Here is a 14,548-nt window from a genome sequence, read left to right on the forward strand (position 1 = left end):
CTTGGACTGCAAGGAGATCCAGCCAGTCCATCCTAAAGGAAATCAATCCTGAGTCTTCATTGGAAGGACTGATGCTGAACCTGAAGCTCCAATACTTTGGCCACCTGATGTGAAGAACTCACTCATTGGAAAAGACTCTGATGCTTGGAAAGATTGAAGGCGGGAGAAGAAGGGGACCACAGAGGATGAGATGGTTGGATGGCATAATCAACTCAATGGACATGAGTTTGAGTAAACTCCAGGAATTGGTGATGGACAGGGAGGCCTGGCATGCTGCAATCCATGGGGTCACCAAGAGTCGGACACGACTGAGAGGCTGAACTGAACTGTCGGGAAGGTTTATATGCACACACACATTATATCTACATGTTTTAATTCTAACTATCCTCATTTTATAGAAAATAATGTCTCAAGAGGTTGTGTAGCTAGTCCAAAGTCAGGTGGCCAGTAAGTAGCAGATCTGGAATTTTTACTCTGCCATTACAGATAGATTAGTACCAGTAATGCCTAAGGTCATTACTTAAGAATGAAGTCAGTGGAGATAGAAACAGGAACATAGAGGAACTGAAATGCACTGAAGAAGGAAAGTTACTTCCAAGCTGAATTTGGACAGATCAAAAAATGTTGATGATTGGTTTTCAACATTATAAAGTTCAGCTAGAAGAAAAATGGAGACTAGACCAAAAAAGAAGCCAGGAAACAGGAGAATCCATTATTTTATTTTAGAATAGGATATCCTAAGACTTTATCCCTCATCAGAGATGGAAGGAATCCTAAATCTAAAAGAGAATATGTGTTTAGCAAGGTGTATGAATACAAAATCATCACATAGAAATTAACTGTATTTAAATATCAGCAAAAACAGATAGAAGAGAGAATTTTAAAAATTATACCAGCTAAAGGCACAAAAAATACCAAGGAATAAATCTATTGAAAGACATTGATACTAAACACTAAAACATTACTGAAAGAAACTAAAAAGTCTAAATAAATGGAGAGACATACCATGCTCATGATTTGGAAGGCTCAGTAAAGATGTGAGTAATCCTCAAACCAATCTATATTTGCAAGACAAAATCTAACAAGTTTGTGAGTGTAGAAAATGACGAGTTGATTACAAAAGGCCAAGAACAACAAAGGCAATCTTGAAGAACAATAATGGCAGATTTGCACTACTCAGTAGGAAACCAATTATAAGGCTATAATAATTATAATAGAGGGAACTAACACTAAGATAGACAAGGCAACCAGTGTAACAGAGCAGAGTGCAGAAAAAGACCCAAACACATAATTGAGGTATCATTGAGGACAAGCATGACACTGCACTGCAGTGGGGAAAATGACAGTGATTTCAATGAAAAAGAACACCATCTGGATGCTCATAATATATTTAGCCTTATTTTACATCATGCATAATACTCAGTTCTATATAGATTACAGATCTAACTGTTAAAGTTTAAAAAATAAAGCTTTTAGAGGAAAACATAAGAGAACATCCCTACGATTGTATAAGCCAAAGTTTTTTTAAATAAAACATAAATGGCAGTCATAAAAGAAAAACAACTGATATATGGGACAGTATTAAAATTAATAACCTTTTTTTCCACTTCAGTCAGTTCAGTCACTCAGCATGCTAGGCCTCCCCGTCCATCACCAACTCCCAGAATTTACTCAAACTCATGTCCATTGAGTTGGTGATGCCATCCTGAGAGAGTCAATTCCCAGGAAGGTTGATAAGAAGTCTGGGGTTCCCCAAGGAGGAGAGAGGGGTCTGGGGTTTTCAAGGAGGAGGAAAGGACAAACTTTTCCTTTTTTTTCTCTCTACATTTCTTAGTCTTAGTCACATAAAATGTTTTTTTTTTTTTTTTTCCTTTAAGCCTGGAACTGATGATTACACAATAAACAACTCAGTTTAACCTCTGTACTAAGGATTACATAACAACAACTTATCCTGCTTGAGGACAGTTTCTCCTTCCTGAAAACCTTCTGACTAATCCTGATATCTCAGAATGTATATTGTGGGTGTGGGTCTGGTAGGATCTTTCTATTGTTAAGTTCTAATCCTGTTATCCTAAAATGTAGCTTGTGGGAGTAGGTCTGGTCAAGTTTTCATAAACTTGAGACATTCTTTTGATTTATTATAATAACTAATTAAAAAAGTATATACCTACCTTGGTAATACTGGCAGGGGGGCACTCTCCATCCCCCTTCTGATGTCTGTGTCAGAAGCTTTCTCTGTCCCTTTTCTTATTTTAATAAAACTCTGCTACACAAAAGTTCTTGAGCGATCAAGCCTGGTCCCTGGTCCCAAAGCTAAATCTTCTTCTTTGGAGATCATGAATCTGACATTGTTCACCGTAAGCTATCAATCCAACCATCTCATCCTCTGTCAGTCCCTTTCTCCTCCCAACTTCAATCGTTCCCAGCATTTTTTCCACTTAAAGATACAATTAAGAGTAAAATGAAAACTCACAAAGTGGGAGAAAATATTCACATTACTTTACATATAATGTCAAAGGATTTGTGTCCATACTTAAAAGTCACATCAAAAATCAATAACAAGATTCATATTCAGATTTTCAAGTCTTTTGCAATTATAAATAATACTACAATAATAACCTTGCAAATAAGTTGAATGTATCTGTAGAATGAATTTCTGGAAGTACGATTGCTGTGACATAAAATGTTTTTATAATTTTTAGAGCTGCTGATTCATTTCCTATTTTCTATTGAGTTGTTTTTTCCCTTCTTGTAAGTTTATAAGATTTACTTTTATATAGTTTATATTAATTCTCTATCACCCTCTATGTTGCAAATATGATTTTTTCTGGACTTTTAAAATTAAATGTAACTTAAAATGCACAAGTGTAAACCTCAGTACTTCTTACATATGTGTAACTCATACAACCACCACCCAGGTAAGATTATATATATATTTAACAAATATTTACTTATAATAAATATAATAATATATATTACATATATTATATATTAAACTACTCCTATGAATTGAGTCATTCCCTTTGAAGAAGCTCTTAGTGCTTTTAGAATATATTTTTATAATATTTTCTTCATTCTAGAATGGCTAATTTTGATTCATCTCGATAAATTGGAAATTACTAATGTAATTATTACAAGAATGGTATGTGAAAGATGTAATTTCTGAATTCTGATGTGTCTAAGAGTGCCTTCTTACCAAACTGTGAATGATAGTATTTGATGAGTATGTAATTCATAGGTCACACTCATACCCTTTTACAGATACAGCTTTACTAAATTTAGAGTTTCAATGTAGTATTATGGAATCGTTCAAAGCCCACTGATTTTCTTCCTTTGTAGCCAACTTACTTTCACTACTTTTCTGCTTTTATTATCATCAGTTTCGTCAAACTACTCAGAAAGGTCAAACTAAAAGAATATGAGGTTATGTTCAGTTCAGTTCAGTCACTCAGTTGTGTCCGACTCTTTGCGACCCCATGGACCACAGCGCCAGGGCTCCCTGTCAATCACCAGCTCCCCCGAAGTTTACTCAAACTCATGTCCATTGAATTGGTGATGTCATACAACCATCTCATCCTGTTGTCCCCTTCTCCTCCTGCCTTCAATCTTTCCCAATATCAGGGTCTTTTCAAATGAGTGAGTTCTTTGCATCAGGTGGCCAAAGTATTGTAGTTTCAGCTTCAACATCAGTCCTTCCAATGAATATTCAGGACTGATTTCCTTTAGGATGGACTGGCTGGATCTCCTTGCAGTCCAAGGGACTCTCAAGAGTCTTCTCCAACACCACAGTTCAAAAGCATCAATTCTTTGGTGCTCAGCTTTCTTTATAGTTCAACACTGACATTCATACATGACTACTGGAAAAACCATAGCTTTGACTAGACAGATCTTTGTTGGTAAAGTAATGTCTCTGCTTTTCAATATGCTGTCTAGGCTGGTCGTAACTTTTCTCCCAAGGAATAAGCATCTTGTAATTTCATGGCTGCAGTCACCATCTGCAGTGATTTTGGAGCCCCAAAAAATAAAGTCTGCCACCGTTTCCACTGTTTCCCAATCTATTTGTCAGGAAGTGATGGGACCAGATGCCATGATCTTAGTTTTCTGAGTGTTGAGCTCTAAGGCAACTTTTTCACTTTCCTCTTTCACTTTCATCAAGAGGCTCTTTAGTTCTTCTTCACTTTCTGCCATAAGGGTGGTATCATTTGTATATCTGAGATTACTGATATTTCTCCGGGAAATCTTGATTCCAGCTTGTGCCTCCTCCAGCCCATCATTTCTCATGAGGTACTCTGCATATAAGTTAAATAAGCAGGGTGACAATATACAGCCTTGATGTACTCCTTTTCCTATTTGGAACCACTCTGTTGCTCCATGTCCAGTTCTAACTGTTGCTTCCTAACCTGCATACAGGTTTCTCAAGAGGCAGGTTAGGTGGTCTGGTATTCCCACCTCTTTAAGAATTTTCCAGAGTTTGTTGTGGTCCACACAGTCAAAGGCCTTGGTGTAGTCAATAAAGCAGAAATATATGTTTTTCTGGAACTCTCTTGCTGGACTGGAATGGGTGGATTTAACTCAGATGACTATTATATCTACTACTGTGGGCAAGAATCCCTTAGAAGAAATAGAGTAGCCATCACAGTCAACAAAAGAATCTGAAATGCAGTACTTGGATGCAATCTCAAAATCGACAGAATGATCTCTGTTCGTTTCCAAGGCAAACCATTCAACATTACAATAATCTAAGTCTATGCTCTGACCAATGATGCTGAAGAAGCTGAAGCTGAATGGTTCTATGAAGACCTATGAGACCTCTAGAACTAACACCCAAAAAAGATGTCCTTTTCATTACAGGGGACTGGAATGCAAACGTAGGAAGTCAAGAAATACCTGGAGTAACAGGCAAATTTGGTCTTGGAGGACAAAATGAAGCAGGTCAAAGGCTAATAGAGTTTTGCCAATAGAACACACTGGTCATAGCAAACATCCTCTTCCAACAACACAAGAGAAAACTCTATACATGGACATCACCAGATGGTCAATACCAAAATCAGATTGATTACATTCTTTGCAGCCAAAGATGGAGAAACTCTATACAGTCAGCAAAAACAAGACTGGGAGCTGACTGTGGCTCAGATCATGAACTCCTTATTGCCAAAGCAGACTTAAATCCAAGAAAGTAGGGAAAATCACTAAACCATTCACGTATGACCTAAATCAAATCCCTAACGATTATACAGTGGAGGTGAGAAATAGATTCAAAGGATTAGATCTGATAGATAGAGTGCCTGATGAACTGTGAATGGAGGTTCGTGACATTGTACAGGAGACAGGGAGTAAGACCATCCCCAAGAAGAAGAAAAGCAAAAAAGCAAAATGGCTGTCTCAGGAGACCTTACAAATAGCTAAGAAAAGAGAAGTGAAAGGCAAAGGAGAAAAGGAAAGATAAACCCATTTGAATGCAGAGTCCCAAAGAATAGCAAGGAGAGATAAGAAAGCCTTCCTCAGTGATCAGTGCAAAGAAATAGAGGAAAACAATAGAATGGGAAAGACTAGAGATCTCTTCAAGAAAATTAGAGATACCAAAGGAACATTTCATGCAAGGATGGGCTCAATAAAGGACAGAAATGGTACGGATGTAACAGAAGCAGAAGATATTAAGAAGTGGCAAGAATACACAGAAGAACTATACAAAAAAGATCATCATGACCCAGATAATCATGATGGTATGATCACTCACCTAGAGCTAGACATCCTGGAATGTGAAGTCAAGTGGGTCTTAGGAAGCATCACTATGAACAAAGCTAGTGGAGCTGATGGAATTCCAGTTGCGCTATTTCTAATCCTCAAAGATGATGCTGTGAAAGTGCTGCACTCAATATGCCAGCAAATCTGGAAAACTCAGCAGTGGCCACAGGATTGGAAAAGGTCAGTTTTCATTCCAATCCCAGAGAAAGGCAATGACAAAGAAAGCTTAAGCTATTGCACAATTGCACTCATCTCACATGCTAGTAAAGTAATGCTCAAAATTCTCCATGCCAGGCTTCAACAGTACGTGATCCATGAAATTCCAGATGTTCAAGCTGGATTTAGAAAAGGCAGAGGAACCAGGGATCAAATTGCCAACATCTGTTGGATCATCGAGGTTATGTTAACTAACCTTATTTTAATAATCATTTCATGAAACACATACCAATTCATCACATTGTTTGTTTGTTCCATTGTCCAGTCATGTCCAAGTCTCTGCAACCCCGTGGACTGCAGCATGCAGTCCAGGATGCCAGGCCTCTCTCTCCCTCGCCATCTCCCGAAGTTTGCCCAAGTTCATGTCCGTTGCATCAGTGATGCCATCGAGCCGTCTCATCCTCTGATGTCCTCTTCTCCTTCCCTCAATCTTTCCCAGCATCAGGTACTTTTCCAATGAGTCAGCTGTTCACATCATATGACCAAAATACTGGAGTTTCAGCTTCAGCATCAGTCCTTCCAATGAGCATTCAGGATTGCTCTTCCTTAAGATTGACTGCTTTGATCTCCTTGCTGTCCAAGGGACTCTCAGGAGTCTTCTCCAGCACCTCAGTTCGAAGGCATCCATTTTTTGGTGCTCCACCTTCTTCATCTCTCACAACTGTATGTCACCACTGGAAAGACCATACCTTGACTCTACACACCTTGGTCGGCAGAGTAATGTCTTTACTTTTCAACACACTGTCTAGGTTTGTCATAGCTTTTCTGCCAAGAAGCAATCATTTTCTGATTTCATGGCTGCAGTAACCATCTGTAGTGATTTTAGAGCCCAAGAAGAGGAAATTTGTCATTACTTCCACCTTTTCACCCTTTATTTGCCATGAAGTAATGGGGCCAAATGACATGATCTTGGTTTTTTTAATATTTAGTTTTAAGCCAGCTCTTTCACTCCCCTGCTTCACCCTCATCAACAGGCTCTTTAGTTCTTCTTCGCTTTCTGCCATTAGAGTGGTATCATCTGCATATCTGAGGTTGTTGATGTTTCTCCTGCCTATCTTGATTCTAGCTTGTAATTCATCCAGCCCAGATGTTGTGCTCAGTGTAAAGGTTAAACAAATAGGTTACAGCAGATGGCCCTGTTGTACTCCTTTCTCAATCTGAGCCAATCAGTTGTTCTATACAGGGTTCTAACTGTTGCTTCTTGACCCACATAATGTTTCTCAGGAGACAGGTAAGATGGTTTGGTATTCCCATCTCTTTAAGAGCTTTCCACAGTTAATTATGATCCATGGGTCTTCCCTAGTGGCTCAGCTGGTAAAGAATTTTCCTGCAATGCAGGAGACTCCAGTTCTATTCCTGAGTCAGGAAGATCTGTTGGAGAAGAAATAGGCTTGTTGGGCTTCCCTAGTGGCTTAACTGGTAAAGAATCTGCCTGCAATGTGGGAGATCTGGGTTTGATCCCTGGGTTGGGAAGATTCTCTGGAGAAGGGAATGGCTACCGACTCCAGTATTCTGGTCTGGAAAATTCCATGGACTGTATAGTCCATGGAGTCACAATGAGTCAAACATGACTGAGCAACTTTCATTTGTTTCAGACAGTCAAAGGGTTTGGTATAGTCAATGAAACAGAAGTGGATGTTTTTCTAGAATTCCCTACATTTCTTTATGATCCAGCAACTGTTGGCAATTTGATCTTTGGTTCCTCTGCCATTTATAAACGCATTTGGACATCTGGAAGTTCTGGTTTACATAATGCTGAAGCCTAGTGTGCAAGATTTTAGGCATGACCTTACTAGCATGGGAGATGAGTGCAACTGTCTGATGGTTAGCTCATTCTTTGGTACTACCTTTCTTGGGAATTTGAATGAGGATTGATCTTTTCCAGTCCTGTAGCCACTTCTGGGTCTTCCAGATTTGCTGACAAATTGAATGCAGCACCTTGATGGCATCATCCGTTAGGGCTGTGAATAGTTCTACTGAAATTCTGTCTCATCCATTCGCTTAATTAACAGCAGTGCTTCTTAAGGCCCACTTGACTTTCTCTGCAGGAATGTCTGGTTCTGAGTGGTTGACAACATGGTCATAGTAATCTGGTTCATTTATGTCTTTTGTATACAGTTCTTCCATGTATTCTTTCCATCTGATTTTGATCACACAGTACAGCTTAAATTTATACAATGCTAATGTCAATTGATATGCTTAGAATCATGTGAGGACGGTTCTGGCAGAAAGCCCCATATCTGAGAACTTGTCTTATCCACTGTTCCCTACATTTTAATGTATAAGAAAGCATCAAATAAGGAGATAACTGAAGCAAAAAAGATATTATCTCATTCCTCTTTAAGCTGCTCATTTTATCCTAGAGGGATATAGAGAATGATATACTAGGTATTCAATCCATAAAGCGGATCTTTAAGAACATGTTGCATTTATATGGGAAATAATAAAAGGGGAACAGATAAGCTGTTTAGATTGCTGAGATATAACTTGAGAACATAACATGTGTTATGTAGCCAGCCTTATCAGCTCATATCACCTTATACCCATTTTTGGTAGAGTAAACACTAATAAGAGAAATCTCAGTGTAACAACTTTCAGTAAAAACCATTATAATTTGTATTTCTATATTAAAATGATACTCTGCTTTGAATACTGGAACTTGCTTTAGTTAAGTAGTAAATAACATAATTGTGGTATTAGTGAATAAAACAGAAATAAAAGTGAAGACATAAATAGAATATAGCTGAAGGTAGGTTAGAGAGAGAAAGTGAGTGAGTACTGGGAGAAATTAAAAACAAACCTTATGGATTTAAAATATATGTGTTTGTGTATGTATATACATATATATGTGTATACATATATATACATATATATAAAACTAGAGAACTTCTGATGGTAAGAGGTAAGGCCGACAAAGATCCATATAGTCAAAAATATGTTTTTTCCACTAGTCATGTATAGATGTTAGAGTTGGACTATAAAGAAAGCTGAGCACCGAAGAATTGATGCTTTTGAACTGTGGTGTTGGAGAAGACTCTTGAGAGTCCCTTGGACAGCAAGGAGATCCAACTAGTCCATCCTAAAGGAGATCAGTCCTGAATATTCACTGGAAGGACTGGTGCTGAAACTGAAGCACCAATACTTTGGCCACCTGATGTAATGAACTGACTCACTGGAAAAGACCCTGATGCTGGGAAGATTGAAGGCAGGAGAAGAAGGGGACAACAGAGGACAAGATGGTTGGATGGCGTCATCAAGTTGATGGACATGAGTCTGAGCAAGCTCCAGGCGTTGGTGATGGGCAGGGAAGCCTGGTGTGCTGCAGTCCATGGGGTCACAAAGAGTCAGACATGACTGAGCAACTGAACTGAACTGAAGGGAGAATAAAAAAAAAAAAAAATTCTTAATTGCCAAAACTTGGAAGTAACCAAGATTCCTTCAGTAAGTTAGTAGATTTATAATAATACAAATAATTATTCCCACTAGAAAGAAATGAACTATCAAGCCATGAACAAGACTTGGAGGAAATTTAACTGCATATTATTAGAAAATTTAAGTACAATATGAAAAGGCTGCATAATGTATGATTCCAATTAGAAGATATTCTGGAAAAGACAGAAAAAAGATCACTGACTAACAGAGGTTGGGGTGTGGAAGAATGAATCGGTAAGCATAGGATTTTTAGGGCAGTGAAACTATCCTATATGACACTACAAAATGGTGGATAAATGTCATTATACATTTGTTGACACTCATAGAATGTACAACACGAATGAATTCTAAGGTCAAATATGGACTTTGGGCGATGGTGTGTAAATATAGGTTCATCAATTATTTTTAAAAAGTAGGCACTCTGGTGCAGGATGTTCATAGTAGGGGAGGTTGTGTACGTGTGGGAACAGGGATTATATGAGAAGTCTCTGTATTTTCTGCTCAATTTTGCTGTGAAACTAAAAGTGCTCTTAAAAATAAAGTTTATTATTTAAAAAAAATAGTTGCTGCTGGTTAGTAACTCTCAACTATAGTCTAATATTTATCATTTCCCTCAATTATGGTAATCTTTTCAGGTTGCATGTAGTCAAACAGTTGTACACTTAAAAACTATACAGTACTGTATGTCAATTACATCTCAATAAAACTGGGGGAAAATAGAAATAATATTGGCTTACACTTGGGTGGTTCAGGTAAAGTTGGTCCTCAGTGGCCAGATTTATAATTTGCTTTGAAGACAGAGCTTACAGGGCTATTAACAGTATTGGACTTAGCGCATGACAGAAAGAGAAAAATGAGAACTAACCCCCAAGTTTTCTGGTCTAAAAATTGGATAAATGGTGGTATAATTTATTGAGATGAGAAGCACCAGATTAGAAGATTGTATAAGAAAAATCACAAGTTCAGTTTTTAACATGGTACATATGAAATACCTAGTAAATATTCAGGTGTGTATGGATAGACAATTGGACATAGAGGTCTGAAGCTCAAGGTAGAGGCTAGACCTGAAAACTATCTGGGAGTCATTGATTATAGGGGGTTTACTTGGAGCTATAGGATTGGATAAATCTTCTGGGTAGTAAATCACAATGGTTAAAAAATTACTGTATTTTTAAACTATACAATCAACAAAAACTGGTCCATTTTGAAGTTAATACCCAATTAAGTAGGAGCAGTTTTTAGGTCACATATTAAGTTGCTATAAGATACCTTAGTGTGCACTGCATGAACTTCAGAACTAATTACATCATTTGATAAGGAAACCTGCTAAAGTTTCTTTTGGGCATGTGGTTCACAGGACCATTTTATCATTTTCAAGGCTCAAGTTTCTACTTATTATACAACTATAGTATGGCATAAGAATGTTCAACTTGATGTGATGGCTGTAAAATAACCTTCTCAAGTGACAAAAACACAAACATTCTGAGTTCCACTTTTATTAATAGACTTCATTCTATGGAGGTTCTAAGCACAGTATTATAATGCTGTTAGTTGAAATATTCAGTTTTAAGGATATGAGATTAGCCTTTTAATATGAGATGCTTAGTAAAGGAAATGGGTTTTCGATCAAAATTATAACTTAGAATAAAAGAGTTTTTACCCATGGTAAATGCATTCAGATACCTAAACCAATGTTTCTCAATGAGAGCAATACTGCCCCCAGGAGACATTACAGAAATGTACCTGAGGGGTTGCTTGTCTTAGTGAATTGCAGATTAAAAGCCTCTTGATGAAAGTGAAAGAGGCAAGTGATAAAGTTGGCTGAAAACTTCTAACATTCAGAAAACTGAGATCATGGCATCTGGTCCCATCACTTCATGGCAAATAGACGGGAAAACAGTGGAAACTGATAGATTATTTTTTAGGACTCCAAAATCACTGCAGATGGTGACTGCAGCTTGACTGCAGCCATGAAATTAAAAGACGCTTGCTCCTTGGGAGAAAAGTTATGACCAACCTAGACAGCATATTAAAAAGCAGAGACATTACTTTGCCAACAAAGTTCTGTCTAGTCAAAGCTGTGGTTTTTCCAGTAGTCATGTATGGATGTGGGAGTTGGACTAATAAAGAAAGCTGAGCACCAAAGAATTGATGCTTTTGAACTGTAGTGTTGGAGAAGACTGTTGAGAGTCCCTTGAACAGCAAGGAGATTCACCCAGTCCATCCTAAAGGAAATCAGTCCTGAATATTCATTGGAAGGACTGATGCTGAAGCTGAAACTCCAATACTTCGGCCACCTGATGTGAAGAACTCACTCATTTGAAAAGACCCTAGTGCTGGGAAAGATTGAAGGTGGGAGGAGAAGGGGACAGCAGAAGATGAGGTGGTTGGATGGCATCACCAACTCAATGGACATGAGTTTGAGTAAACTCCACTCTAGGAACTGGTGATGGACAGGGAGGCCTGGCATGCTGCAGTCCACGGGGTCACAGAGAGTCGGAAATGACTGAGTGACTGAATTGAACTGAACTGAGTGGCATATAGTAGAAAGGGAATTTAGGAATCTTAAATGTCTTGTAATGCAAGGACTAATTGTGCACAATAAAGAACTCTTCTACATTCTGCAAAACTTCCGAAAATCCAGTGGGATATTCATGTTCTTGTAAGATCTGTTGATAATTTTAAGGCCAGAAATAATTGCATTTTTATACACTAAAAGTAGTCTTATGTACAGATTTAAAATTCTCTGAAATTTACAAGGATGCAACTATCATGTAAACTGAAAGAAGACTTCACTTTTTTTTCAGAACTTAATAAAGATTTTTTTTAATTGTTTTTGAAAACACAGTGATATCTATGCTGTTCTTAGATATGCTGCTCATTGTCTTTGGGTCCATAATATAGCACCTCAAAACTTATTTGTGTATGCAATTTATGAATATAAATATATATACTTTTCCAGTCTTTATTTTAAAAAGTTAAATGAAGAGAAAAACTATTGACATATGAGTTGATTATTGCCTGGCTTCTTTTAATTCCAAATGTATTCATTAAAAGTAAGTGCAAACTTATGGCACTCTTATGTCTTCTGGCCATGCCTGAATATTTCACAAGTAGAATACATATTATTTACTCTAAATTATTTTTATTTTATTATTAATATTACACTAATTTTTTTCAAAGATTCATGTAACTAGTTGTTATTAAGCTATGCAACTCATTGCAGGATAGTAAAGAGGAATTAAATTATGTTATCTGAAAGAGGGTGTTGAGTTGGCTGAGGTTGAAAATAGGATGATCGCATTAACAGTAGAAAAGGGTTTATTTCCTCTTATTAAAAAACTTAGTTTGGATAAAATATACAAAGAAAAGAAGCCACCATTTTTAAAAGAAATTATAAGTGGTTATTACTGGTATAACAAGACTGATGCTGATTTTCCCAAAACATTTTTGAATCTAAAATATTTCTAAATTCTTTTATTAATTCTATAGTTTGTTGGTTTCTTTGGATTTTCTATGTAGACAATTAATTGCTACAATTAGGAATAATTTTATTTCCTGTCTCCAGTTGCTATTTTCATTTCTTTTACTTGTTATACTGCATTTTCTAGAATTTTCAGTGCAACATTGAATAGAAATGGAAATGCTTCTGGAGTTTCTATATATTAGTATAATGTTGACAGTAGTTTTGTTTTTTGTAATTAACTTTTATAACATTAATGAAATTTCTTTATTCAAGAATGGACATGTTAAATGTTGTTAAAAGATTTCATACCCATAGTAAATTTCATCTCCTTGATTACAGATGCATTAAATCTACCATTACAAGAGACTTTTCAATTTCACCTATTTCTGTTCATCTTTCTTTTATTTATACAAACACATATATGTAACTACATATTGTAATATATGTACATACATCCATCATGAAGGTATACCATTATGGGCATACAAATCCAGACCAGTGTATCCTCCTAAAAATGGAAACTTTGTCATTATTTGGCCACTCAAGAAATCAGATACTACAATTTCACCTCTGAAGTTAGGAATAATAGCACTAAAGACATAAATAACTGAAAGTTCAAAAGACCTTTCCTGGTCCCTAATTAATTCCTAGTTTTATACAACCATAACCACAGTTTTACTTTACCACCCATTTTTAGCTCCTCCCTTAGTTAGTTCTGTTAAAAATCTAGAGCATGTCAGTCTTTCCCAGATGCTTACTTTATTGTTACTAACATGGTGAGATTATTAAATATACAGAAAGTCCCATTCTTCCCCAGAGAGTATCAACATGCATGCCTTTATTGAATGTACAGAGCATCTGCTGTGTATCAGGTACTGGGGCCAGGAGTTAGTATTCAGTGATAAGAAAACTAAACAAGATAACTGTCTTTCTGGAGCTTATACTTTAGAAGAGAGCAAATCAAATACAAATTTATAAATGATGATTGATATAAAAAATATATTGCTCTGAAAGTCTATAACAAGGGGGATGTGATCTTTTCAGAAAGGTCAAGAAAGGCTTTCTTGATAAAGTAAACCTTGAACAGTAAACTAAAGGAGAAAAAGTTAACTACATGAAAAGAAAGATGGATTTCTAGCTGAATGGACAGTCTGTGTAAAGTCCCTGAGATAGGTAAAAGCATATGAGTTCAGTTCAGTCGCTCAGTTGTGTTCAACTCTTTGTGACCCCATGGACTGCAGCACGCCAGGCTTCCCTGTCCATCACCAACTTCCGGAGTTTGCTCAAACTCATGTCCATAGAGTCAGTGATGCCATCCAACCATCTCATCCTTTGTGGTCCCCTTCTCCTTCTGCCTTTAGTCTTTCCCAGCATCAGGGTCTTTTCCAATGAGTCAGTTCTTCACACCAGGTGGCCAAAGTATTGGAGCTTTAACTTCAGCATCAATGAATGAATATTCAGGACTGATTTCCTTTACTATTGATTGGTTTGATCTCCTTGCAGTCCAAGGCACTCTCAAGAGTCTTATAAATACTCAAATACTTATAAATTTTGCATCTCTGACCTACACCTCTGAGTTGTAGACACGTAAGTCCCACACATCTCTGGTTTGCATAATTAGATGAATCCTGCCTTTCACTGGGAGGAAGCACAGTTAGCCATAGATTATAGCCTGGTTTTTTACAAGGT

The sequence above is a fragment of the Cervus elaphus genome, chromosome 19, assembly GCF_910594005.1.
Source record: "Cervus elaphus chromosome 19, mCerEla1.1, whole genome shotgun sequence".
Classification (NCBI taxonomy): Eukaryota; Metazoa; Chordata; class Mammalia; order Artiodactyla; family Cervidae; genus Cervus; species Cervus elaphus.